General features: G+C 45.5%; 1 long non-coding RNA gene across 2 annotated transcripts in view; it reads right to left on the bottom strand.

Annotated features, from left to right (window-relative positions):
- The window catches only part of LOC135099596 (uncharacterized), a 40,115-nt gene extending 16,148 nt beyond the window's left edge, over positions 1–23,967 (bottom strand). The window contains exons 1-3 of one of the 2 annotated variants that reach the window (XR_010268164.1): positions 23,745–23,967; positions 22,439–22,555; positions 4,722–4,751 (exon numbers count right to left, since the gene is read on the bottom strand). This is a non-coding gene — a long non-coding RNA (uncharacterized LOC135099596). Of the gene's footprint in view, positions 1–4,721; positions 4,752–17,966; positions 18,036–22,438; positions 22,556–23,744 lie in introns of those variants that run through there. The other variant, XR_010268163.1, reaches the window with a different exon arrangement.
- Between the last annotated feature and the right edge of the window lie 2,235 nt (positions 23,968–26,202).

Below are 26,202 nucleotides of genomic sequence, written 5' to 3' on the forward strand. Positions count from 1 at the left end.
CTAACCTGATGGAAAGAAATAAAGAAAAAAATAAAAGCTGCAACCGGCCTTACCTTTCTTGAGAAGTTGCCTTTTTATGTTTTTACATATTTCCCTGGTGGCAGATGCTACTAGGCCGCCCCCTGGCGACACCCCTCGCCACCTCACACATGTACAGACCGACTGCCGCTTTAAAAAGCAACAAATTCACTCCTATATCAAGTCTGACTGGTGCGTTTGTTTACATTTCTCTGGGTCTCGGTCTGGACTCAGGCCTGCAGGATGGGAGAATGTTAGAAAATGAGAGATTTTCAGGCAAAACTAATATAAGTTAATGTTGCATACAAAAACTACAACCACTACACACACATACCTCATGTTTTAATAATGCCAAGACAATACAAGATAAAACATTAATGACCTAGCAATGAAAAACAAGATGGAGATAGACAAATTAGGAAAGGTAAGATAGTTTTCTATAGAGTATTACTGTGTGTGTGTGTGTGTGTGTGTGTGTGTAAAATCACTACTTTCTATCTCTTTCTCTCTCTCCTGAGAACTATTTCATATTGCTGTACATCAACATGAAATATCACCACACAAGTTTCCCTCTCTCTTTCTCTGCACCTCACAACACAACACAACACTTTATCACACTAATCAGGCAAACAATACCAAAAGCTCCCCTTCTGCAGGCCTGACTCCCTCCCTTTCATCTCCAGACCCTTTCTCTCCCTCTCTGCGTCTCTTGCCCGCCTTCAGATCTGCGTCTATATTTACTCTTGATTCAAGTAGTGAACTCTACACTATACTGACCTATAGGTACAGTGCAAATAGCTTTTCTTCCTCCCTGTTTTTCCTGTCTCTCTGCCTGTCTGCCTTCTTTTCTCCCTCTCTACTGACTCATGGCTCAAAGATACAAGTCCCACTAAGCTTTGAACCTCTCTGTCTCTACAATATCATAAAACCTCAATACTCTAAACCAAACCAACCATGCCAACACCTACCTGTCTCTCTGCCTCAGTCAGTCAGTCAGTCAGTCAGTCAGTCAGTCAGTCAGCCATTCAACCAGCCAGCTAGCCATTCAACCAACTAGCCAATCAATCAGTCACTCAGCTAGTCAGTTAGTCAGTCAGTCAGTCAGTCAGTCAGTCAGTCAGTCAGTCAGTCAGCCAGTCAGTCAGCCATTCAACCAGCCAGCTAGCCATTCAACCAACTAGCCAATCAATCAGTCACTCAGCTAGTCAGTCAGTCAGTCAGTCAGTCAGTCAGTCAGTCAGTCAGTCAGTCAGTCAGTCAGCCATTCAACCAGCCAGCTAGCCATTCAACCAACCAGCCAATCAATCAGTCACTTCAGCTAGTCAGTTAGTCAGTCAGTCAGTCAGTCAGTCAGTCAGTCAGTCAGTCAGTCAGTCAGTCAGTCAGTCAGCCATTCAACCAGCCAGCTAGCCATTCAACCAACCAGCCAATCAATCAGTCACTCAGTTAGTCAGTCAGTCAGTCAGTCAGTCAGTCAGTCAGTCAGTCAGTCAGTCAGTCAGTCAGTCAGTTAGCCATTCAACCAGCCAGCCAGCCATTCAACCAACCAGCCAATAAATCAGTCACTCAGCTAGTCAGTCAGTCAGTCAGTCAGTCAGTCAGTCAGTCAGTCAGTCAGTCAGTCAGCCATTCAACCAGCCAGCCAAGCATTCAACCAACCAGCCAATCAATCAGTCACTCAGCTAGTCAGTCAGTCAGTCAGTCAGTCAGTCAGTCAGTCAGTCAGTCAGTCAGCCAGTCAGTCAGCTATCTAACCAGCCAGCCAGCCATTCAACCAACTAGCCAATCAATCAGTCAGTCAGTCAGTCAGTCAGTCAGTCAGTCAGTCAGTCAGTCAGTCAGTCAGTCAGTCAGTCAGCCATTCAACCAGCCAGCCAGCCATTCAACCAACCAGCCAATCAATCAGTCACTCAGCTAGTCAGTTAGTCAGTCAGTCAGTCAGTCAGTCAGTCAGTCAGTCAGTCAGCCGGTCAGTCAGTCAGTCAGTCAGTCAGTCATTCAACCAGCCAGCTAGCCATTCAACCAACCAGCCAATCAATCAGTCACTCAGTTAGTCAGTCAGTCAGTCAGTCAGTCAGTCAGTCAGTCAGTCAGTCAGTCAGTTAGCCATTCAACCAGCCAGCCAGTCATTCAACCAACCAGCCAATCAATCAGTCACTCAGCTGCTAGGTCAGTCAGTCAGTCAGTCAGTCAGTCAGTCAGTCAGTCAGTCAGTCAGTCAGTCAGTCAGTCAGCTATTCAACCAGCCAGCCAGGCATTCAACTAACCAGCCAATCAATCAGTCACTCAGCTAGTCAGTCAGTCAGTCAGTCAGTCAGTCAGTCAGTCAGTTAGTCAGTCAGTCAGCCAGTCAGTCAGCCATTCAACCAGCCAGCTAGCCATTCAACCAACTAGCCAATCAATCAGTCACTCAGCTAGTCAGTCAGTCAGTCAGTCAGTCAGTCAGTCAGTCAGTCAGTCAGTCAGTCAGTCAGTCAGCCATTCAACCAACCAGCCAATCAATCAGTCACTCAGCTTAGTCAGTTAGTCAGTCAGTCAGTCAGTCAGTCAGTAAGTCAGTCAGTCAGTCAGCCATTTAACCAGCCAGCTTTCAGCTATTCAACCAACCAGCCAATCAATCAGTCACTCAGTTAGTCAGTCAGTCAGTCAGTCAGTCAGTCAGTCAGTCAGTCAGTCAGTTAGCCATTCAACCAGCCAGCTAGCCATTCGACAAACCAGCCAATCAATCAGTCACTCAGCTAGTCAGTCAGTCAGTTAGTCAGTCAGTCAGTCAGTCAGTCAGTCAGTCTATCTGTCAGTCAGTCTGCCGTTCAACCAGCCAGCTAGGCATTCAAATCCAACCACCCAATCAATCAGTCACTCAGCTAGTCAGTCAGTCAGTCAGTCAGTCAGTCAGTCAGTCAGCCATTCAACCAACCAGCTAGCCACCCAAATCCATTAACCAGCCAGTCAATCAGTCACTCAGCCAGCCAGTCAGTCAGTCAGTCAGTTAGTAAGCCAGCCAGCAAGCCAGCCAGCCAGCCAGTCAGTCAGTCAGTCAGTCAGTCACTCAGCCAGCGAGTCAGCCGGCCAGCCAGTCAGTTAGTTCTGTGGGCCTGTGTATGGTTCTGGTGGGCGTCTGTTTGGTTTGTGTCAGCAGTTCAGCCAGCCCTCTGTTTGGTCTGTGTTTGGTCTCTGGGCCATAGATGCAGCAAGACCGGTTCAAAATTCCTAGCACTGACGCACTGCACAGACTACCACCTCTATGCCTGCTTGGTGTGAAAGAGTCTGCTGGGACAAATGACCTACACAGCAACTTGTATCAGTCCCCCAGATGTGTTCCTGGAAGCTCAGTGTTATGGATGGCAGTGTGACATGCTGACTTAGGGAAGGCTCTTTGTCGTGGCTGCACCTTGCTGTGGCTAAGAAAAGGCTGTGTTTGTTTGAAGTGCTGTACTGGTCATGCTGGGAAGTGTACAGGTCCACCAATAGTAGTAGAAATGTTGCACTAGAATGAAATTAGTTGGGAAATGTAATGCATAATTATTGGCAGGGAAAAGATGGTGACAGGGATGCTTGGACGTGCTTCACTGTGCACTGTAGTGGCCGCCCCTTGGTGCTTAAGTGGTAATTTTAGGTACTCAAGGGGCAGTTATTGTAGTCTCATCTTACAGCAAAACAAGTAAAAGAAAAAAAATAGTAATAATAATAATAATATAAAAATTTTTTTTATCATTGTCTTGATGAGCACAAATCTTTCCCCTGCCAATACATAAACAGCACATTTTTTCACTAAATTTCACCATTGTAGTACACATTTATACTAGTAATGATGACCTGTAGACTTTCCAGGCATGACAACACTTGAAACACAACCATTTTGTTAGCTACAGCATAGAGCAGCCACCAGACAGCCCTTCCCCCACGTCAGCATGTCACACTGGGAATTCCAAGGTCAGTCTGCTTTCAAGAACACATGAGGGACTCAACAGGAGTTGCCATGTACTTAATTTCCTGCAGATTCTTTCACACCAAGGAGTAGCAAGCTGGTAGTCTGTGATTGTAACTATCCTGCCTGACTTCAGCTTCTATTCTAATCTCTACTTAACTTCCATATAGTTCCATTTTGGCCATAAGTCACTGTTTACTTAATCAATCCCTCCTAAGACACTGCACTTTTTTCAGATTATAGAGCTGATAGGTCTCGGTAGGGGGTTGAGTGGTGGCTTGAGAGGGCCTTGGTGGGGGCTGACAGGGTTTGGTAGGGCTTGGGCAGGGGTGACAGCAAAGGCTTCTGCTTAAAATGCACATCTCAAGCCACCTCATTACTTGAGAGGTGACAAAGGGCTTGGTATTTGACAGGGATTGGTAGAGGTGACAGAGGCAGGCAGGAGTGGACAGGGGATGACGTTAAGGAACACCTCAAAATTAATGTACACGGCATGTACGAGTACAGACTGACTGCCCCTCTAAAAATGCTTCAAACTTTCCTTGTTTTGTATAAGCTTGAGCACCTGGTACACTCAATGGCACACAGCACCCCCGGGCCGTCCCCCAACACCCCTCAGGACTCGGGAAAGGGGCGGAATTTGCCGGGATGGAAATAAATAAATAAAAATAAAAGCTGGAACCGGTCTTACCTTTCTTGAGGGCGTCTTCTTTATGTCTGTACATAGCCCACGGTGGCACACGCTACTAGCCGCCCCCTGGACACGCCTCTACACCTCACGCATGTACAGACCGACTGCCCCTCTCTGGAAAAGCAACAAATTCAGCCCCTATATCAAGTCTGACTCCGTGCCTGTTTACATTTCTCTGGGTCTCTGTCTGGGCTCAGGCGGGTAGAATGAAAGTTATCGATAGAAAACGAAAGATTTTCAGGGGAAACTAGTTATAAGTCTATTATAAAATACCGTGATACAACCACTAATAATGTCTTAATAATGCATCCTTTTTCCTAACAGTATACTGAGGTCGACAAACTGAAAGGCTTTGGAGTAGTCAACAAAGACTGATTTCACTAATTAATTGCTTGGTATGTCAGTCACTTTGAATCGTCTTTTTGCCTTGTGACTAATTTTTAATGTCTCGGTTAGGATAGGTTAGGTTAGGGTTAGGTTAGGGTTAGGTTAGGTTAAGAATAGGTCTAGTTAGGTTAGGTTAGGTTAGGCTAGGTCAGGTTAGGTTAGGTTAGGTTAGGTTAGGTCAGGTCAGGTCAGGTTAGGTTGTGTTGTGTTAGGTTAAGAAAAGTTAGGTTGTGTTTAGGTTTAGGTTAAAAAAAAAAAAAGAGATTTTTTTTCAGGTCAGGGCCTGCTAGGTTGTTTTTGTGGTACAGATTTAAGGTACAGTGACACATGGTACAGTGGCTTATAGAAGGTAGACAAGGCCTTCCTGCACCATTAGCACCATAGAGTAAATTGCTGTGGTACTGTAGCACTGAAGAATTAAGCAAACACAAAAAAAAAAAGATATTTTTTTTCAGGTGAGGGCCAGTTAGGTTGTTTTTTGTGGTACAGTTTTAAGGTTGCCAGTGACGCATGGTACAGTCGCTTATGGTGAAGGTAGACAAGGCCTTCCTGCACCATTAGCATCATAGGGTACAGTGATGTGGTATTGTAGCAATCGAATATTAAGAACACGAAAAAAAAAACGATATATTTTTTTTTAAGTGAGGGCCAGTTAGGTTAAGTTTTTAGGGTACAGTTTAAATGTACTGTGACGCATGGTAAAGAGGGTTATATGCAGGTAGACAAGGCCTTCCTGCACCATTAGCACCACACAGAGAGAGAGAGAGAGAGAGAGAGAGAGAGAGAGAGAGAGAGAGAGAGAGAGAGAGAGAGAGAGAGAGAGAGAGAGAGAGAGAGAGAGAGAGAGAGAGAGAGAGACTTAACCAAACCTAACTAACTGAATTAATATAAACCCAACCTGATGGAAAGAAATAAAGAAAATATAAAAGCTGTAAACTGCCTTACCTTTCTTGAGAAGCGTCTTTTTTACTTACATATTTCCCTGGTGGCAGACGCTACTAGCCGCTCCCCTGGCGACACCCCTCGCCACCTCACACATGTACAGACCGACTGCCGCTTTAAAAAGCAACAAATTCAATCCTATATCAAGTCTGACTGGTGCGTCGGTTTACATTTCTCTGGGTCCTTGGTCTGGACTCAGGCCTGCAGGATGTGGGAGAATGTTAGAAAACGAGAGATTTTCAGGCAAAAACTAATATAAGTTAATGTTGTGATACAAAACTACAACCACTAATAATAATATACCTCATGTTTTAATAATGCCATGACAATACAAGATAAACATTAATGACTTACAATGAAAAACAAGATGGAGATAGACAAATTAGGAAAGAAATAGGTTTCTATAGAGTATTACTGTGTGTGTGTGTGTGTGTGTGTGTGTGTGTGTGTGTGTGTGTGTGTCACTAATTTCTATCTCTTTCTCTTTCTCCTGAGAACTATTTCATATTGCTGTACATCAACATGAAATATCACTGCCTCTCTCTCTTTCTCTGCACCTCACAACACAACACAACACTTTATCACACTAATCAGTAAACAATACCAAAAGCTCCCCTTCTGCAGGCCTGACTCCTCCCTTTCATTCAGACCCTTTCTTTCCCTCTCTCTCAGCTTGCCTGCCTTCGTATCTGCGTCTATATTTACTCTTGATTCTGGCATACACCTCTACACCATACTGACCTATAGGTACAGTGCAAATAGCTTTTCTTCCTCCCTGTTTTTCCTGTCTCTCTGCCTGTCTGCCTCTTTCTCCCTCTCTACTGACTCAAGGCCCAAAGATACAAGTCTAATTAAGCTTTGAACCTCTAAGTCTCTACAATATCATAAAACCTCAACACTCTAAACCAAACCAAATCCACATGCCAACACCTACCTGTCTCTCTGCCTCAGTCAGTCAGTCAGTCAGTCAGTCAGTCAGTCAGTCAGCCATTCAACCAGCCAGCTAGCCATTCAACCAACCAGCCAATCAATCAGTCACTCAGCTCAGCTAGTCAGTCAGTCAGTCAGTCAGTCAGTCAGTCAGTCAGTCAGTCAGTCAGCCAGTCAGCCAGCTCATTCAAATCCAGCCAGCTAGCCATTCAACCAACCAGCCAATCAATCAGTCACTCAGCTAGTCAGTCAGTCAGTCAGTCGGCCAGTCAGTCAGTCAGTCAGTCAGTCAGTCAGTCAGCCATTCAACCAGCCAGCTAGCCATTCAATAACCAGCCAATCAATCAGTCACTCAGCTAGTCAGTTAGTCAGTCAGTCAGTCAGTCAGTCAGTCAGTCAGTCAGTCAGTCAGTCAGTCAGTCAGTCAGCCATTCAACCAGCCAGCTAGCCATTCAACCAACCAGCCAATCAATCAGTCAAGGTTAGTCAGTCAGTCAGTCAGTCAGTCAGTCAGTCAGTCAGTCAGTCAGTCAGTCAGTCAGTCAGTCAGTCAGTTAGCCATTCAACCAGCCAGCTAGCCATTCAACCAACCAGCCAATAAATCAGTCACTCAGCTAGTCAGTCAGTCAGTCAGTCAGTCAGTCAGTCAGTCAGTCAGTCAGTCAGTCAGCCATTCAACCAGCCAGCTAGGCATTCAACCAACCAGCCAATCAATCAGTCACTCAGCTAGTCAGTCAGCTCTGTGTCAGTCAGTCAGTCAGTCAGTCAGTCAGTCATGTCAGCCAGCTTTCGGTCAGTCAGCTATTCAACTGGCCAGCTAGCCATTCAACCAACTAGCTAATCAATCAGTCACTCAGTCAGTCAGTCAGTCAGTCAGTCAGTCAGTCAGTCAGTCAGTCAGTCAGTCAGTCAGCCATTCAACCAGCCAGCCAGCTAATCAACCAACCAGCCAATCAATCAGTCACTCAGCTAGTCAGTTAGTCAGTCAGTCAGTCAGTCAGTCAGTCAGTCAGTCAGTCAGTCAGTCAGTCAGTCAGTCAGTCAGCTCATTCAACCAGCCAGCTAGCCATTCAACCAACCAGCCAATCAATCAGTCACTCAGTTAGTCAGTCAGTCAGTCAGTCAGTCAGTCAGTCAGTCAGTCAGTCAGTCAGTTAGCCATTCAACCAGCCAGCTAGCCATTCAACCAACTAGCCAATCAATCAGTCACTCAGCTAGTCAGTCAGTCAGTCAGTCAGTCAGTCAGTCAGTCAGTCAGTCAGTCAGTCAGTCAGTCAGTCAGCCATTCAAATAGCCAGCTAGGCATTCAACCAACCAGCCAATCAATCAGTCACTCATTAACAAACAAATAGTTGGCCGGTCAGTCAGTCAGTCAGTTAGTCAGTCAGTCAGCCAGTCAGTCAGCCATTCAACCAGCCAGCTAGCCATTCAACCAACTAGCCAATCAATCAGTCACTCAGCTAGTCAGTCAGTCAGTCAGTCAGTCAGTCAGTCAGTCAGTCAGTCAGTCAGTCAGTCAGTCAGCCATTCAACCAACCAGCCAATCAATCAGTCACTCAGCTAGTCAGTTAGTCAGTCAGTCAGTCAGTAAGTCAGTCAGTCAGTCAGTCAGTCAGCCATTTAACCAGCCAGCTAGCCATTCAACCAACCAGCCAATCAATCAGTCACTCAGTTACCGGGTCAGTCAGTCAGTCAGTCAGTCAGTCAGTCAGTCAGTCAGTCAGTTAGCCATTCAACCAGCCAGCTAGCCATTCGACAAACCAGCCAATCAATCAGTCACTCAGCTAGTCAGTCAGTCAGTTAGTCAGTCAGTCAGTCAGTCAGTCAGTCAGTCAGTCAGTCAGTCAGTCAGCCATTCAACCAGCCAGCTAGGCATTCAACCAACCAGCCAATCAATCAGTCACTCAGCTAGTCAGTCAGTCAGTCAGTCAGTCAGTCAGTCAGTCAGCCATTCAACCAACCAGCTAGCCACCCAACTAGCTAACCAGCCAGTCAATCAGTCACTCAGCCAGCCAGTCAGTCAGTCAGTCAGTTAGTAAGCCAGCCAGCAAGCCAGCCAGCCAGCCAGTCAGTCAGTCAGTCAGTCAGTCACTCAGCCAGCCAGTCAGCCGGCCAGCCAGTCAGTTAGTTCTGTGGGCCTGTGTATGGTTCTGGTGGGTGTCTGTTTGGTTTGTGTTAGGTTCAGCTAGCCCTCTGTTTGGTCTGTGTTTGGTCTCTGGGCCATAGATGCAGTGTCTAGACCGGTTCAAAATTCCAAGACCTGACGCACTGCACAGACTACCACCTCATGCCTGCTAGCGCTGAAAGAGTCTGCTGGGACAAATGACCTACACAGGTTATTACAACTTGTATCAGTCCCCCAGATGTGTTCCTGGAAGCTCAGTGTTATGGATGCAGTGTGACTTGTTGACTTAGGGAAGGCTGCCTGTCGTGGCTGCACCACAGGCTAAGAAAAGGCTGTGTTTGCAAAGTGCTGTATCAAGTCATGCTGGGGAAGTGTACAGGTCCACCATTAGTAGCAGAAATGTTGCACTAGAATGAAATTAGTTGGGAAAATGTAATGGCTAATTATTGGCAGGGAAAAGATGGTGACAGGGATGCTGGGACGTGCTTCACTGTGCACCGTGTAGGCTGCCCCTTGGTGCTTGGCGGTACCTTATAGGGCATCAAGGGGCAGTTATTGTACGTCTCATCTTACAGCAAAACAAGTAAAAGAAGAAAAATAGTAATAATAATAATAATATAAAAATTTTTTTTTTATCATTGTCTTGATGAGCATAAATCTTTCCCTGCCAATACATAAAACAGCACATTTTTTCACTAAATTTCACCATTGTAGTACACATTTATACTAGTAATGATGACCTGTAGACTTTCCAGGCATGACAACACTTGAAACACAACCATTTTGTTAGCTACAGCATGGAGCAGCCACCAGACAGCCTTTCCCCACGTCAGCATGTCACACACTGAATCTGTCAGTCTGCTTTCAAGAACACATGAGGGACTAACAGGAGTTGCCATGTACTTAATTTCCTGCAGATTCTTTCACACCAAGGAGTAGCAAGTTGGAAGTCTGTGATTGTAACTATCCTGTCTACACTTCAGCTTCTATTCTAATCTCTACTTAATCTCCATATACTTCCATTTTGGCCATAAGTCACTGTTTACTTAATCAATCCCTCCTAAGACACTGCACTTTTTTCAGATTATAGAGCTGATAGGTCTCGGTAGGGGGTTGAGTGGTGGCTTGAGAGGGCCTTGGTGGGGGCTGACAGGGTTTGGTAGGGCTTGGCAGGGGTTACAGCAAAGGCTTCTGTTTAAAATCTCACATCTCAAGCCACCTCATTACTTGAGAGGTGACAAAGGGCTTGGCAGAGCTTGACAGGGATTGGTAGAGGTGACAGAGGCAGGCAGGAGTGACAGGGGATGATAATGAAACACCTCAAAATTAATGGGCTACATGCATGTACGAGTACAGACTGACTGCCCCTCTAAAAATGCTTCAAACTTTCCTTGTTTTGTATAAGCTTGCCACCTGGTAAACTCACGGGCACACAAAAATCTTCCGGGCCGTCCCTCAACACCTCAGGACTCGGGAAAGTGGCGGTCCCACGCCGGGATGGAAATAAATAAATAAAAATAAAAGCTGGAACCGGCCTTACCTTTCTTGAGGGCGTCTTCGCCGTGTCTGTACATATTTCCACGCAGGCACACGCTACTAGCTGCCCCCGGGACAAAGCTCTCCTCGCCACCTCACGTGGCATGCACAGACCGACTGCCCCTCTCTGAAAAGCAACAAATTCAGCCCTATATCAAGTCTGACTCAGGCCTGTTTACATTTCTCTGGGTCCCTGTCAGGTGCCCAGGCGTGTAGAATGAAAGAATGATAGAAAACGAAAGATTTTCAGTGGGAAACTAGTTATAAGTCTATTATAAAATACCGTGATACAACCACTAATAATGTCTTAATAATGCACTTTTTCCTAACAGTATACTGAGGTCGACAAACTGAAAGTTGCTTTGGAGTAGTCAACAAAGATTGATTTCACTAATTAATTGCTTGAAATGTCAGTCACTTTGAATCGTCTTTTTGCCTTGTGACTAATTTTTAATGTCTCGGTTAGGTTAGGTTAGGTTAGGTTAGGGTTAGGTTAGGGTTAGGTTAGGTTAGGTTAGGTCAGGTCAGGGTTAGGTTAGGTTAGGTTAGGGTAGGGGTCAGGTTAGGGTTAGGGTTAGGTTAGGTTAGGTCAGGTCAGGTCAGGTTAGGGTTAGGGTTAGGGTTAGGGTTAGGTAAGGTTAGGGTTAGGTTAGGTTAGGTTAAAAAAAAAAGAGATTTTTTTTCAGGTGAGGGCCAGTTAGGTTGTTTTTGTGGTACAGATTTAAGGTACAGTGACACATGGTACAGTGGCTTATGGTGAAGGTAGACAAGGCCTTCCTGCACTATTAGCACCATAGAGTACAGTGCTGTGTAGTACTGTAGCACTGAAAATATTAAGCAAACACAAAAAAAAAAGATATTTTTTTTCAGGTGAGGGCCAGTTAGGTTGTTTTTGTGGTACAGTTTTAAGGTACAGTGATGCATGGTACAGTCGCTTATGGTGGCTGCAGACAAGGCCTTCCTGCACCATTAGCATCATAGGGTACAGTGATGTGGTATTGTAGCACTGAAATATTAAGAACACGAAAAAAAAACGATATATTTTTTCTTAAGTGAGGGCCAGTTAGGTTAAGTTTTTAGGGTACAGTTTAAATGTACAGTGACGCATGGTATAGTGGCTTATGGTGCAGGTAGACAAGGCCTTCCTGCACCATTAGCACCACACAGAGAGAGAGAGAGAGAGAGAGAGAGAGAGAGAGAGAGAGAGAGAGAGAGAGAGAGAGAGAGAGAGAGAGAGAGAGAGAGAGAGAGAGAGAGAGCTAACCAAACTCAACTAACTGAATTAATATAAACCTAACCTGATGGAAAGAAATAAAGAAAAAATAAAAGCTGCAACCGGCCTCATCTTTCTTGAGAAGCGTCTTTTTTATGTTTTTACATATTTCCCTGGTGGCAGACGCTACTAGCCGCCCCCTGGCGACACTCCTCGCCACCTCACACATGTACAGACCGACTGCCGCCGAAAGCAACAAATTCACTCCTATATCAAGTCTGACTGGTGCGTTTGTTTACATTTCTCTGGGTCTCGGTCTGGACTCAGGGCCTGCAGGATGGGAGAATGTTAGGAAAACGAGAGATTTTCAGGCAAAACTAATATAAGTTAATGTTGTGATACAAAATTCACAACCACTAATAATAATATACCTCATGTTTTAATAATGCCAAGTAATACAAGATAAACATTAATGACTTACAATGAAAAACAAGATGGAGATAGACAAATTAGGAAAGAAATAGGTTTCTATAGAGTATTACTGTGTGTGTGTGTGTGTGTGTGTGTGTGTGTGTGTGTGTGTGTGTGTCACTAATTTCTATCTCTTTCTCTCTCTCCTGAGAACTATTTCATATTGCTGTACATCAACATGAAATATCACCACACAAGCCTCTCTCTCTTTCTCTGCACCTCACAACACAACACAACACTTTATCACACTAATCAGTAAACAATACCAAAAGCTCCTCTTCTGCAGGCCTGACTCCTCCCTTTCATTCAGACCCTTTCTTTCCCTCTCTCTCAGCTTGCCCGCCTTCGTATCTGCGTCTATATTTACTCTTGATTCAAGTATACAACTCTACACCATACTGGACTCCAGGTACAGTGCAAATAGCTTTTCTTCCTCCCTGTTTTTCCTGTCTCTCTGCCTGTCTGCCTCTTTCTCCTTCCCTCTCTACTGACTCCATGGCTCAAAGATACAAGTCTAACTAAGCTTTGAACCTCTCTGTCTCTACAATATCATAAAAAAAAACCTCAACACTCCAAACCAAACCAACCCAGCAAACACCTACCTGTCTCTCTGCCTCAGTCAGTCAGTCAGTCAGTCAGTCAGTCAGTCAGTCAGCCATTCAACCAGCCAGCTAGCCATTCAACCAACTAGCCAATCAATCAGTCACTCAGCTAGTCAGTCAGTCAGTCAGTCAGTCAGTCAGTCAGTCAGCCAGTCAGTCAGTCAGTCAGTCAGCCATTCAACCAGCCAGTTAACCAATCAACCAACTAGCCAATCAATCAGTCACTCAGCTAGTCAGTCAGTCAGTCAGTCAGTCAGTCAGTCAGTCAGTCAGTCAGTCAGTCAGTCAGCCATTCAACCAGCCAGCTAGCAATTCAACCAACCAGCCAATCAATCAGTCACTCAAATGCTAGTCAGTTAGTCAGTCAGTCAGTCAGTCAGTCAGTCAGTCAGTCAGTCAGTCAGTCAGTCAGTCAGTCAGCCATTCAACCAGCCAGCTAGCCATTCAACTAACCAGCCAATCAATCAGTCACTCAGTTAGTCAGTCAGTCAGTCAGTCAGTCAGTCAGTCAGTCAGTCAGTCAGTCAGTCAGTCAGTCAGTTAGCCATTCAACCAGCCAGCTAGCTATTCAACCAACCAGCCAATAAATCAGTCACTCAGCTAGTCAGTCAATCAGTCAGTCAGTCAGTCAGTCAGTCAGTCAGTCAGTCAGTCAGCCATTCAACCAGCCAGCTAAGCATTCAACCAACCAGCCAATCAATCAGTCACTCAGCTAGTCAGTCAGTCAGTCAGTCAGTCAGTCAGTCAGTCAGTCAGTCAGTCAGCCAGTCAGTCAGCCATTCAACCAGCCAGCTAGCCATTCAACCAACTAGCCAATCAATCAGTCACTCAGTCAGTCAGTCAGTCAGTCAGTCAGTCAGTCAGTCAGTCAGTCAGTCAGTCAGTCAGTCAGTCAGCCATTCAACCAGCCAGCTAGCCATTCAACCAACCAGCCAATCAATCAGTCACTCAGCTAGTCAGTTAGTCAGTCAGTCAGTCAGTCAGTCAGTCAGTCAGTCAGTCAGTCAGTCAGTCAGCCATTCAACCAGCCAGCTAGCCATTCAACCAACCAGCCAATCAATCAGTCACTCAGTTAGTCAGTCAGTCAGTCAGTCAGTCAGTCAGTCAGTCAGTCAGTCAGTCAGTTAGCCACTCAACCAGCCAGCTAGCCATTCAACCAACCAGCCAATCAATCAGTCACTCAGCTAGTCAGTCAGTCAGTCAGTCAGTCAGTCAGTCAGTCAGTCAGTCAGTCAGTCAGTCAGCTCAGCCATTCAACCAGCCAGGCATTCAACTAACCAGCCAATCAATCAGTCACTCAGCTAGTCAGTCAGTCAGTCAGTCAGTCAGTCAGTCAGTCAGTTAGTCAGTCAGTCAGCCAGTCAGTCAGCCATTCAACTAGCCAGCTAGCTATTCAACCAACCAGCCAATCAATCAGTCACTCAGCTAGTCAGTCAGTCAGTCAGTCAGTCAGTCAGTCAGTCAGTCAGTCAGTCAGTCAGTCAGTCAGCCATTCAACCAACCAGCCAATCAATCAGTCACTCAGCCAGTCAGCTAGTCAGTCAGTCAGTCAGTAAGTCAGTCAGTCAGTCAGTCAGTCAGCCATTCAACCAGCCAGCTAGCCATTCAACCAACCAGCCAATCAATCAGTCACTCAGTTAGTCAGTCAGTCAGTCAGTCAGTCAGTCAGTCAGTCAGTCAGTCAGTTAGCCATTCAACCAGCCAGCTAGCTATCTGGACAAACCAGCCAATCAATCAGTCACTCAGCTAGTCAGTCAGTCAGTTAGTCAGTCAGTCAGTCAGTCAGTCAGTCAGTCAGTCAGTCAGTCAGTCAGTCAGTCAGCCATTCAACCAGCCAGCTAGGCATTCAACCAACCAGCCAATCAATCAGTCACTCAGCTAGTCAGTCAGTCAGTCAGTCAGTCAGTCAGTCAGTCAGCCATTCAACCAACCAGCTAGCCACCCAACTAGCTGTGCCAACTAGCCAGTCAATCAGTCACTCAGCCAATAGTCAGTCAGTCAGTCAGTCAAATAGGCAAGCCAGCCAGCAAGCCAGCCAGCCAGCTGGTCAGTCAGTCAGTCAGTCTGTCACTCAGCCAGCGAGTTAGCTGGCCAGCCAGTCAGTTAGTTCTGTGGGCCTGTGTATGGTTCTGAAGTGCCTCTGTTTGGCTTGTGCTAGGGTTCAGCTAGCCCTCTGTTTGGTCTGTGTTTGGTCTCTGGGCCATAGATGCAGCAAGACCGGTTCAAAATTCCAAGCACTGACGCACTGCACAGACTACCACCTCATGTGCCTGCTTGGTGGGAAAGAGTCTGCTGGGACAAATGACCTACACAGCAACTTGTATCAGTCCCCCAGATGTGTTCCTGGAAGCTCAGTGCGGGATGCAGGCGTGACATGCTGACTTAGGGAAGGCTGTCTGTCGTGGCTGCACCTTGCTGTGGCTAAGAAAAGGCTGTGTTTGTTTGAAGTGCTGTACTGGTCATGCTGGGAAGTGTGTTAGTCTAACATTAGTAGGTAGAAATGTTGCACTCAGAATGAAATTAGTTGGGAAATGTAATGCATAATTATTGGCAGGGAAAAGATGGTGACAGGGATGCTGGGACGTGCTTCACTGTGCACCGTGCAGGCTGCCCCTTTGGTGCTTGGCGGTACCTTTATAGGGCATCAAGGGGCAGTTATTGTAGTCTCATCTTACAGCAAAACAAGTAAAAGAAAAAAAATAGTAGTAATAATAATAATATAAAAATTTTTTTATCATTGTCTTGATGAGCAATAAATCTTTCCCAAAAAAAAAAAAAAAATACATAAACAGCACATTTTTTCACTAAATTTCACCATTGTAGTACACATTTATACTAGTAATGATGACCTTTAGACTTTCCAGGCATGACAACACTTGAAACACAACCATTTTGTTAGCTACAGTACAGTATAGCCACCAGACAGTGCCTTCCCCCACGTCAGGCATGTCACACACTGAATCTGTCAGTCTGTTTTCAAGAACACATGATATTCAACAGGAGTTGCCATGTACTTAATTTCCTAAAGGCAGATTCTTTCACACCAAGGGAGTAGCAAGTTGGAAGTCTGTGATTGTAACTATCCTACTCAATTTCAGCTTCTATTCTAATCTCTACTTAATCTCCACATGAATTCCATTTTGGCCATAAGTCACTGTTTACTTAATCAACCTCTCCTAAGACACTGCACTTCTTTTTTTCAGATTATAGAGCTGATAGGTCTCGGTAGGGGGTTGAGTGGTGGCTTGAGAGGGCCTTGGTGGGGGCTGACAGGGGTTGACAGGGCTTGGCAGGGGTGACAGCAAAGGCTTCTGTTTGCATCTCACATCTCAAGCCACGGCATTACTTGAGAGGTGACAAAGGGCTTGGCAGAGCTTGACAGGGATTGGCAGAGGCAGACAGAGGCAGGGCAGGAGTGACAGGGGATGACAATGAACACCTCAAATGTGTGTGTGTGCAATTAATGTACACGTATGTACAGACCGACTGCCCCTCTCAAATGCTTCAAACTTTCCTTGTTTTGCATAAGCTTGAGCACCTCACACTCACGGGCACACAGCACCCCCGGGCCGTCCCCCAACACCTCAGGACTCGGGAAAGGGGCGGTCCCAGGCCGGGATGGAAATAAATAAATAAAAATAAAAGCTGGAACCGGCCTTACCTTTCTTGATGGCGTCTTCTTTATGTCTGTACATATTTCCACGGTGGCACACGCTACCAGCTGCCCCCTGGACACGCCTCTCGCCACCCTCACGCATGTACAGACTGACTGCCCCTCTCTGAAAAGCAACAAATTCAGCCTCTATATCAAGTCTGACTCGTGCCTGTTTACATTTCTCTGGGTCTCTGTCAGGGCTCAGGCGTGTGTAGAATGAAAGAATAATAGAAAACGAAAGATTTTCAGGGGAACTATAGTTATAAGTCTATTATAAAATACCGTGATACAACCACTAATAATGTCTTAATAATGCACTTTTTCCTAACAGCATATTGAGGTCGACAAACTGAAAGGCTTTGGAGTAGTCAACAAAGACTGATTCTCACTAATTAATTGCTTGGTATGTCAGTCACTTTGAATCTGCTTTCAGCTCTTGTGACCTTACCCACGTCTCAGTTAGGTTAGGTTAGGGTGAGAAAGTAGGGTTAGGGTTAGGTTAGGTTAGGTTAGGTTAGGTTAGGTCAGGTTAGGTTAGGTTAGGTTAGGTTAGGTCAGGTTAGGTTAGGTTAGGGTTAGGTTAGGTCAGGTCAGGTCAGGTTAGGTTAGGTTAGGTTAGGTTAGGTCAGGTTAGGTTAGGTTAGGTTAGGCTAAAAAAAAAGAGATTTTTTTTCAGGTGAGGGCCAGTTAGGTTGTTTTTCGTGGTACAGATTTAAGGTACAGTGACACATGGTACAGTGGCTTATGTAGAAGGTAGACAATTCCTTCCTGCACCATTAGCACCATAGAGTGTACAGTGCTGTGGGTAATGTAGCATCAGCAGATAAGCAACACAAAAAAAAAAAGATATTTTTTTCAGGTGAGGGCCAGTTAGGTTGTTTTTAGGTACAGTTTTGGGGTACAGTGACGCATGGTACAGTCGCTTATGGTGAAGGTAGACAAGGCTTTCCTGCACCATTAGCATCATAGGGTACAGTGATGTGGCATTGTAGCACTGAAATATTAGGGCTACGAACAATGAAAACGATATATTTTTTTTTAAGTGAGGGCCAGTTAGGGTTAAGTTTTTAAGGTACAGTTTAAATGTACAGTGACGTATGGTAGAGAGATGAGGTGGTGCAGGTAGACAAGGCCTTCCTGCACCATTAGCACCACAGAGAGAGACAGAGAGAGAGAGAGAGAGAGAGAGAGAGAGAGAGAGAGAGAGAGAGAGAGAGAGAGAGAGAGAGAGAGAGAGAGAGAGAGACTTAACCAAACTCTAACTAACTGAATTAATATAAACCTAACCTGATGGAAAGAAATAAAGAAAAAATAAAAAGCTGCAACCGGCCTTACCTTTTCTTGAGAAGCGTCTTTTTTATGTTTTTACATATTTCCCTGGTGGCAGACGCTACTAGCCGCCCTCTGGCGACACCCCTCGCTACCTCACACATGTACAGACCGACTGCCGCTTTAAAAAGCAAATAAATTCACTCCTATGTCAAGTCTGACTGGTGCGTTTGTTTACATTTCTCTGGGTCTCGGTCTGGACTCAGGCCTGCAGGATGGGAGAATGTTAGAAAACGAGAGATTTTTCAGGCAAAACTAATATAAGTTAATGCTGTGATACAAAACTACAACCACTAATAATAATATACCTCATGTTTTAATAATGCCAAGACAATACAAGATAAAACATTAATGACTTACAATGAAAAACAAGATGGAGATAGACAAATTAGGAAAGAAATAGGTTTCTATAGAGTATTACTGTGTGTGTGTGTGTGTGTGTGTGTGTGTGTGCCTGTGTGTGTGTGTGTGTGTCACTAATTTCTATCTCTTTCTCTCTCTCCCAAGAACTATTTCTATATTGCTGTACATCAACATGAAATATCACCACACAAGCCTCTCTCTCTTTCTCTGGAAATCAAAAAAAAAAAAATACAGCCAACACTCTTTTATCACACTAATCAGTAAACAATACTGCTCCCCTTCTTATGGCCTGATTCCTCCCTTTCATCTCAGACCCTTTCTTTCCCTCCCTCTCAGCTTGCCCGCCTTCAAGACTATGTCTATAGTTACCTCTTGATTCAAGTATACAACTCTACACCATATTGACCTATAGGTACAGTGCAAATCAGCTTTTCTTCCTCCCTGTTTTTCCTGCCCCTCTGCCTGTCTGTCTCTTTCTCCCTCTCTACTGACTCATGGCTCAAAGATACAAGTCTAATTAAGCTTTGAACCTCTCTGTTCCTCATTACAATATCATAAAACCTCAACATCTCCAAATTCAAACCAACCCTGCTAACACCTACCTGTCACTCTGCTTCAGTCAGTCAGTCAGTCAGTCAGTCAGTCAGTCAGTCAGCCATTCAACCAGCCAGCTAGCTATTCAACTAACCAGCCAATCAATCAGTCACTCAGCTAGTCAGTCAGTCAGTCAGTCAGTCAGTCAGTCAGTCAGTCAGTCAGTCAGTCAGCCAGTCAGTCAGCTATTCAACCAGCCAGCTAGCCATTCAACCAACCAGCCAATCAATCAGTCACTCAGTTAGTCAGTCAGTCAGTCAGTCAGTCAGTCAGTCAGTCAGTCAGTCAGTCAGTCAGTCAGTCAGTTAGCCATTCAACCAGCCAGCTAGCCATTCAACCAACCAGCCAATAAATCAGTCACTCAGCCAGTCAGTTAGTCAGTCAGTCAGTCAGTCAGTCAGTCAGTCAGTCAGTCAGTCAGTCAGTCAGTCAGTCAGCCAGTTCAACTAGCCAATAGCCATTCAACCAACCAGCCAATCAATCAGTCACTCAGTTAGTCAGTCAGTCAGTCAGTCAGTCAGTCAGTCAGTTAGTCAGTCAGTTAGTCTGTCAGTCAGTTAGCCATTCAACCATCCAGCTCAGCCTTTCAACCATCCAGCCAATCAATCAGTCACTCAGCTAGTCAGTCAGTCAGTCAGTCAGTCAGTCAGTCAGTCAGTCAGTCAGTCAGTCAGCCATTCAACCAGCCAGCTAGGCATTCAACCAACCAGCCAATCAATCAGTCACTTAGCTAGTCAGTCAGTCAGTCAGTCAGTCAGTCAGTCAGTCAGTCAGTCAGTCAGCTAGTCAGTCAGCTATTCAACCAGCCAGCTAGCCATTCAACTAACTAGCCAATCAATCAGTCACTCAGTCAGTCAGTCAGTCAGTCAGTCAGTCAGTCAGTCAGTCAGTCAGTCAGTCAGTCAGTCAGCCATTCAACTAGCCAGCTAGCCATTCAACCAACCAGCCAATCAATCAGTCACTCAGCTAGTCAGTTAGTCAGTCAGTCAGTCAGTCAGTCAGTCAGTCAGTCAGTCAGTCAGTCAGTCAGCCAGTCAGTCAGCCATTCAACCAGCCAGCTAGCCATTCAACTAACTAGCCAATCAATCAGTCGTATGTCACTCAGCTAGTCAGTCAGTCAGTCAGTCAGTCAGTCAGTCAGTCAGTCAGTCAGTCAGTTAGCCATTCAACCAGCCAGCTAGCCATTCAACCAACCAGCCAATCAATCAGTCACTCAGCTAGTCAGTCAGTCAGTCAGTCAGTCAGTCAGTCAGTCAGTCAGTCAGTCAGTCAGTCAGTCAGCCATTCAACCAGCCAGCTAGGCATTCAACCAACCAGCCAATCAATCAGTCACTCAGCTAGTCAGTCAGTCAGTCAGTCAGTCAGTCAGTCAGTCAGTTAGTCAGTCAGTCAGCCAGTCAGTCAGCCATTCAACCAGCCAGCTAGCCATTCAACCAACTAGCCAATCAATCAGTCACTCAGCTAGTCAGTCAGTCAGTCAGTCAGTCAGTCAGTCAGTCAGTCAGTCAGTCAGTCAGTCAGTCAGTCAGTCAGCCATTCAACCAACCAGCCAATCAATCAGTCACTCAGCTAGTCAGTTAGTCAGTCAGTCAGTCAGTAAGTCAGTCAGTCAGTCAGTCAGTCAGCCATTCAACCAGCCAGCTAGCCATTCAACCAACCAGCCAATCAATCAGTCACTCAGTTAGTCAGTCAGTCAGTCAGTCAGTCAGTCAGTCAGTCAGTCAGTCAGTTAGCCATTCAACCAGCCAGCTAGCCATTCGACAAACCAGCCAATCAATCAGTCACTCAGCTAGTCAGTCAGTTAGTCAGTCAGTCAGTCAGTCAGTCAGTCAGTCAGTCAGTCAGTCAGTCAGTCAGTCAGCCATTCAACCAGCCAGCTAGGCATTCAACCAACCAGCCAATCAATCAGTCACTCAGCTAGTCAGTCAGTCAGTCAGTCAGTCAGTCAGTCAGTCAGCCATTCAACCAACCAGCTAGCCACCCAACTAGCTAACCAGCCAGTCAATCAGTCACTCAGCCAGCCAGTCAGTCAGTCAGTCAGTTAGTAAGCCAGCCAGCAAGCCAGCCAGCCAGCCAGTCAGTCAGTCAGTCAGTCAGTCACTCAGCCAGCGAGTCAGCCGGCCAGCCAGTCAGTTAGTTCTGTGGGCCTGTGTATGGTTCTGGTGGGCGTCTGTTTGGTTTGTGTTAGGTTCAGCTAGCCCTCTGTTTGGTCTGTGTTTGGTCTCTGGGCCATAGATGCAGCAAGACCGGTTCAAAATTCCAAGCACTGACGCACTGCACAGACTACCACCTCATGCCTGCTTGGTGTGAAAGAGTCTGCTGGGACAAATGACCTACACAGCAACTTGTATCAGTCCCCCAGATGTGTTCCTGGAAGCTCAGTGTTATGGATGCAGTGTGACATGCTGACTTAGGGAAGGCTGTCTGTCGTGGCTGCACCTTGCTGTGGCTAAGAAAAGGCTGTGTTTGTTTGAAGTGCTGTACTGGTCATGCTGGGAAGTGTACAGGTCACCATTAGTAGTAGAAATGTTGCACTAGAATGAAATTAGTTGGGAAATGTAATGCATAATTATTGGCAGGGAAAAGATGGTGACAGGGATGCTGGGACGTGCTTCACTGTGCACCGTGGTGGCCGCCCCTTGGTGCTTGGCGGTACCTTATAGGGCATCAAGGGGCAGTTATTGTAGTCTCATCTTACAGCAAAACAAGTAAAAGAAAAAAATAGTAATAATAATAATAATATAAAAATTTTTTTATCATTGTCTTGATGAGCACAAATCTTTCCCTGCCAATACATAAACAGCACATTTTTTCACTAAATTTCACCATTGTAGTACACATTTATACTAGTAATGATGACCTGTAGACTTTCCAGGCATGACAACACTTGAAACACAACCATTTTGTTAGCTACAGCATAGAGCAGCCACCAGACAGCCTTCCCCCACGTCAGCATGTCACACACTGAATCTGTCAGTCTGCTTTCAAGAACACATGAGGGACTAACAGGAGTTGCCATGTACTTAATTTCCTGCAGATTCTTTCACACCAAGGAGTAGCAAGTTGGAAGTCTGTGATTGTAACTATCCTGCTCAATTTCAGCTTCTATTCTAATCTCTACTTAATCTCCATATAGTTCCATTTTGGCCATAAGTCACTGTTTACTTAATCAATCCCTCCTAAGACACTGCACTTTTTTCAGATTATAGAGCTGATAGGTCTCGGTAGGGGGTTGAGTGGTGGCTTGAGAGGGCCTTGGTGGGGGCTGACAGGGTTTGGTAGGGCTTGGCAGGGGTGACAGCAAAGGCTTCTGTTTAAAATCTCACATCTCAAGCCACCTCATTACTTGAGAGGTGACAAAGGGCTTGGCAGAGCTTGACAGGGATTGGTAGAGGTGACAGAGGCAGGCAGGAGTGACAGGGGATGACAAGGAACACCTCAAAATTAATGTACACGCATGTACGAGTACAGACCGACTGCCCCTCTAAAAATGCTTCAAACTTTCCTTGTTTTGTATAAGCTTGAGCACCTGGTACACTCACGGGCACACAGCACCCCCGGGCCGTCCCCCAACACCTCAGGACTCGGGAAAGGGGCGGTCCCAGGCCGGGATGGAAATAAATAAATAAAAATAAAAGCTGGAACCGGCCTTACCTTTCTTGAGGGCGTCTTCTTTATGTCTGTACATATTTCCACGGTGGCACACGCTACTAGCCGCCCCCTGGACACGCCTCTCGCCACCTCACGCATGTACAGACCGACTGCCCCTCTCTGAAAAGCAACAAATTCAGCCCTATATCAAGTCTGACTCGTGCCTGTTTACATTTCTCTGGGTCTCTGTCAGGGCTCAGGCGTGTAGAATGAAAGAATGATAGAAAACGAAAGATTTTCAGGGGAAACTAGTTATAAGTCTATTATAAAATACCGTGATACAACCACTAATAATGTCTTAATAATGCACTTTTTCCTAACAGTATACTGAGGTCGACAAACTGAAAGGCTTTGGAGTAGTCAACAAAGACTGATTTCACTAATTAATTGCTTGGTATGTCAGTCACTTTGAATCGTCTTTTTGCCTTGTGACTAATTTTTAATGTCTCGGTTAGGTTAGGATAGGTTAGGTTAGGTTAGGTTAGGTTAGGTTAGGTTAGGTTAGGTCAGGTCAGGTTAGGTTAGGTTAGGTTAGGTTAGGTCAGGTTAGGTTAGGTTAGGTTAGGTTAGGTCAGGTCAGGTCAGGTTAGGTTAGGTTAGGTTAGGTTAGGTAAGGTTAGGTTAGGTTAGGTTAGGTTAAAAAAAAAAGAGATTTTTTTTCAGGTGAGGGCCAGTTAGGTTGTTTTTGTGGTACAGATTTAAGGTACAGTGACACATGGTACAGTGGCTTATGGTGAAGGTAGACAAGGCCTTCCTGCACCATTAGCACCATAGAGTACAGTGCTGTGGTACTGTAGCACTGAAATATTAAGCAAACACAAAAAAAAAAAGATATTTTTTTTCAGGTGAGGGCCAGTTAGGTTGTTTTTGTGGTACAGTTTTAAGGTACAGTGACGCATGGTACAGTCGCTTATGGTGAAGGTAGACAAGGCCTTCCTGCACCATTAGCATCATAGGGTACAGTGATGTGGTATTGTAGCACTGAAATATTAAGAACACGAAAAAAAAACGATATATTTTTTTTTAAGTGAGGGCCAGTTAGGTTAAGTTTTTGGGGTACAGTTTAAATGTACAGTGACGCATGGTATAGTGGCTTATGGTGCAGGTAGACAAGGCCTTCCTGCACCATTAGCACCACAGAGAGAGAGAGAGAGAGAGAGAGAGAGAGAGAGAGAGAGAGAGAGAGAGAGAGAGAGAGAGAGAGAGAGAGAGAGAGAGAGACTTAAGCCAAACCTAACTAACTGAATTAATATAAACCTAACCTGATGGAAAGAAATAAAGAAAAAATAAAAGCTGCAACCGGCCTTACCTTTCTTGAGAAGCGTCTTTTTTATGTTTTTACATATTTCCCTGGTGGCAGACGCTACTAGCCGCCCCCTGGCGACACCCCTCGCCACCTCACACATGTACAGACCGACTGCCGCTTTAAAAAGCAACAAATTCACTCCTATATCAAGTCTGACTGGTGCGTTTGTTTACATTTCTCTGGGTCTCGGTCTGGACTCAGGCCTGCAGGATGGGAGAATGTTAGAAAACGAGAGATTTTCAGGCAAAACTAATATAAGTTAATGTTGTGATACAAAACTACAACCACTAATAATAATATACCTCATGTTTTAATAATGCCAAGACAATACAAGATAAACATTAATGACTTACAATGAAAAACAAGATGGAGATAGACAAATTAGGAAAGAAATAGGTTTCTATAGAGTATTACTGTGTGTGTGTGTGTGTGTGTGTGTGTGTGTGTGTGTGTGTGTGTCACTAATTTCTATCTCTTTCTCTCTCTCCTGAGAACTATTTCATATTGCTGTACATCAACATGAAATATCACCACACAAGCCTCTCTCTCTTTCTCTGCACCTCACAACACAACACAACACTTTATCACACTAATCAGTAAACAATACCAAAAGCTCCCCTTCTGCAGGCCTGACTCCTCCCTTTCATTCAGACCCTTTCTTTCCCTCTCTCTCAGCTTGCCCGCCTTCGTATCTGCGTCTATATTTACTCTTGATTCAAGTATACAACTCTACACCATACTGACCTATAGGTACAGTGCAAATAGCTTTTCTTCCTCCCTGTTTTTCCTGTCTCTCTGCCTGTCTGCCTCTTTCTCCCTCTCTACTGACTCATGGCTCAAAGATACAAGTCTAATTAAGCTTTGAACCTCTCTGTCTCTACAATATCATAAAACCTCAACACTCCAAACCAAACCAACCCTGCCAACACCTACCTGTCTCTCTGCCTCAGTCAGTCAGTCAGTCAGTCAGTCAGTCAGTCAGTCAGCCATTCAACCAGCCAGCTAGCCATTCAACCAACCAGCCAATCAATCAGTCACTCAGCTAGTCAGTCAGTCAGTCAGTCAGTCAGTCAGTCAGTCAGTCAGTCAGTCAGTCAGCCAGTCAGTCAGCCATTCAACCAGCCAGCTAGCCATTCAACCAACTAGCCAATCAATCAGTCACTCAGCTAGTCAGTCAGTCAGTCAGTCAGTCAGTCAGTCAGTCAGTCAGTCAGTCAGTCAGTCAGCCATTCAACCAGCCAGCTAGCCATTCAACCAACCAGCCAATCAATCAGTCACTCAGCTAGTCAGTTAGTCAGTCAGTCAGTCAGTCAGTCAGTCAGTCAGTCAGTCAGTCAGTCAGTCAGTCAGTCAGCCATTCAACCAGCCAGCTAGCCATTCAACCAACCAGCCAATCAATCAGTCACTCAGTTAGTCAGTCAGTCAGTCAGTCAGTCAGTCAGTCAGTCAGTCAGTCAGTCAGTCAGTCAGTCAGTTAGCCATTCAACCAGCCAGCTAGCCATTCAACCAACCAGCCAATAAATCAGTCACTCAGCTAGTCAGTCAGTCAGTCAGTCAGTCAGTCAGTCAGTCAGTCAGTCAGTCAGTCAGCCATTCAACCAGCCAGCTAGGCATTCAACCAACCAGCCAATCAATCAGTCACTCAGCTAGTCAGTCAGTCAGTCAGTCAGTCAGTCAGTCAGTCAGTCAGTCAGTCAGCCAGTCAGTCAGCCATTCAACCAGCCAGCTAGCCATTCAACCAACTAGCCAATCAATCAGTCACTCAGTCAGTCAGTCAGTCAGTCAGTCAGTCAGTCAGTCAGTCAGTCAGTCAGTCAGTCAGCCATTCAACCAGCCAGCTAGCCATTCAACCAACCAGCCAATCAATCAGTCACTCAGCTAGTCAGTTAGTCAGTCAGTCAGTCAGTCAGTCAGTCAGTCAGTCAGTCAGTCAGTCAGTCAGTCAGTCAGTCAGCCATTCAACCAGCCAGCTAGCCATTCAACCAACCAGCCAATCAATCAGTCACTCAGTTAGTCAGTCAGTCAGTCAGTCAGTCAGTCAGTCAGTCAGTCAGTCAGTCAGTTAGCCATTCAACCAGCCAGCTAGCCATTCAACCAACCAGCCAATCAATCAGTCACTCAGCTAGTCAGTCAGTCAGTCAGTCAGTCAGTCAGTCAGTCAGTCAGTCAGTCAGTCAGTCAGTCATTCAACCAGCCAGCTAGGCATTCAACCAACCAGCCAATCAATCAGTCACTCAGCTAGTCAGTCAGTCAGTCAGTCAGTCAGTCAGTCAGTCAGTTAGTCAGTCAGTCAGCCAGTCAGTCAGCCATTCAACCAGCCAGCTAGCCATTCAACCAACTAGCCAATCAATCAGTCACTCAGCTAGTCAGTCAGTCAGTCAGTCAGTCAGTCAGTCAGTCAGTCAGTCAGTCAGTCAGTCAGTCAGTCAGCCATTCAACCAACCAGCCAATCAATCAGTCA

This window comes from Scylla paramamosain, unplaced genomic scaffold (assembly GCF_035594125.1).
Source record: "Scylla paramamosain isolate STU-SP2022 unplaced genomic scaffold, ASM3559412v1 Contig154, whole genome shotgun sequence".
Classification (NCBI taxonomy): domain Eukaryota; kingdom Metazoa; phylum Arthropoda; class Malacostraca; order Decapoda; family Portunidae; genus Scylla; species Scylla paramamosain.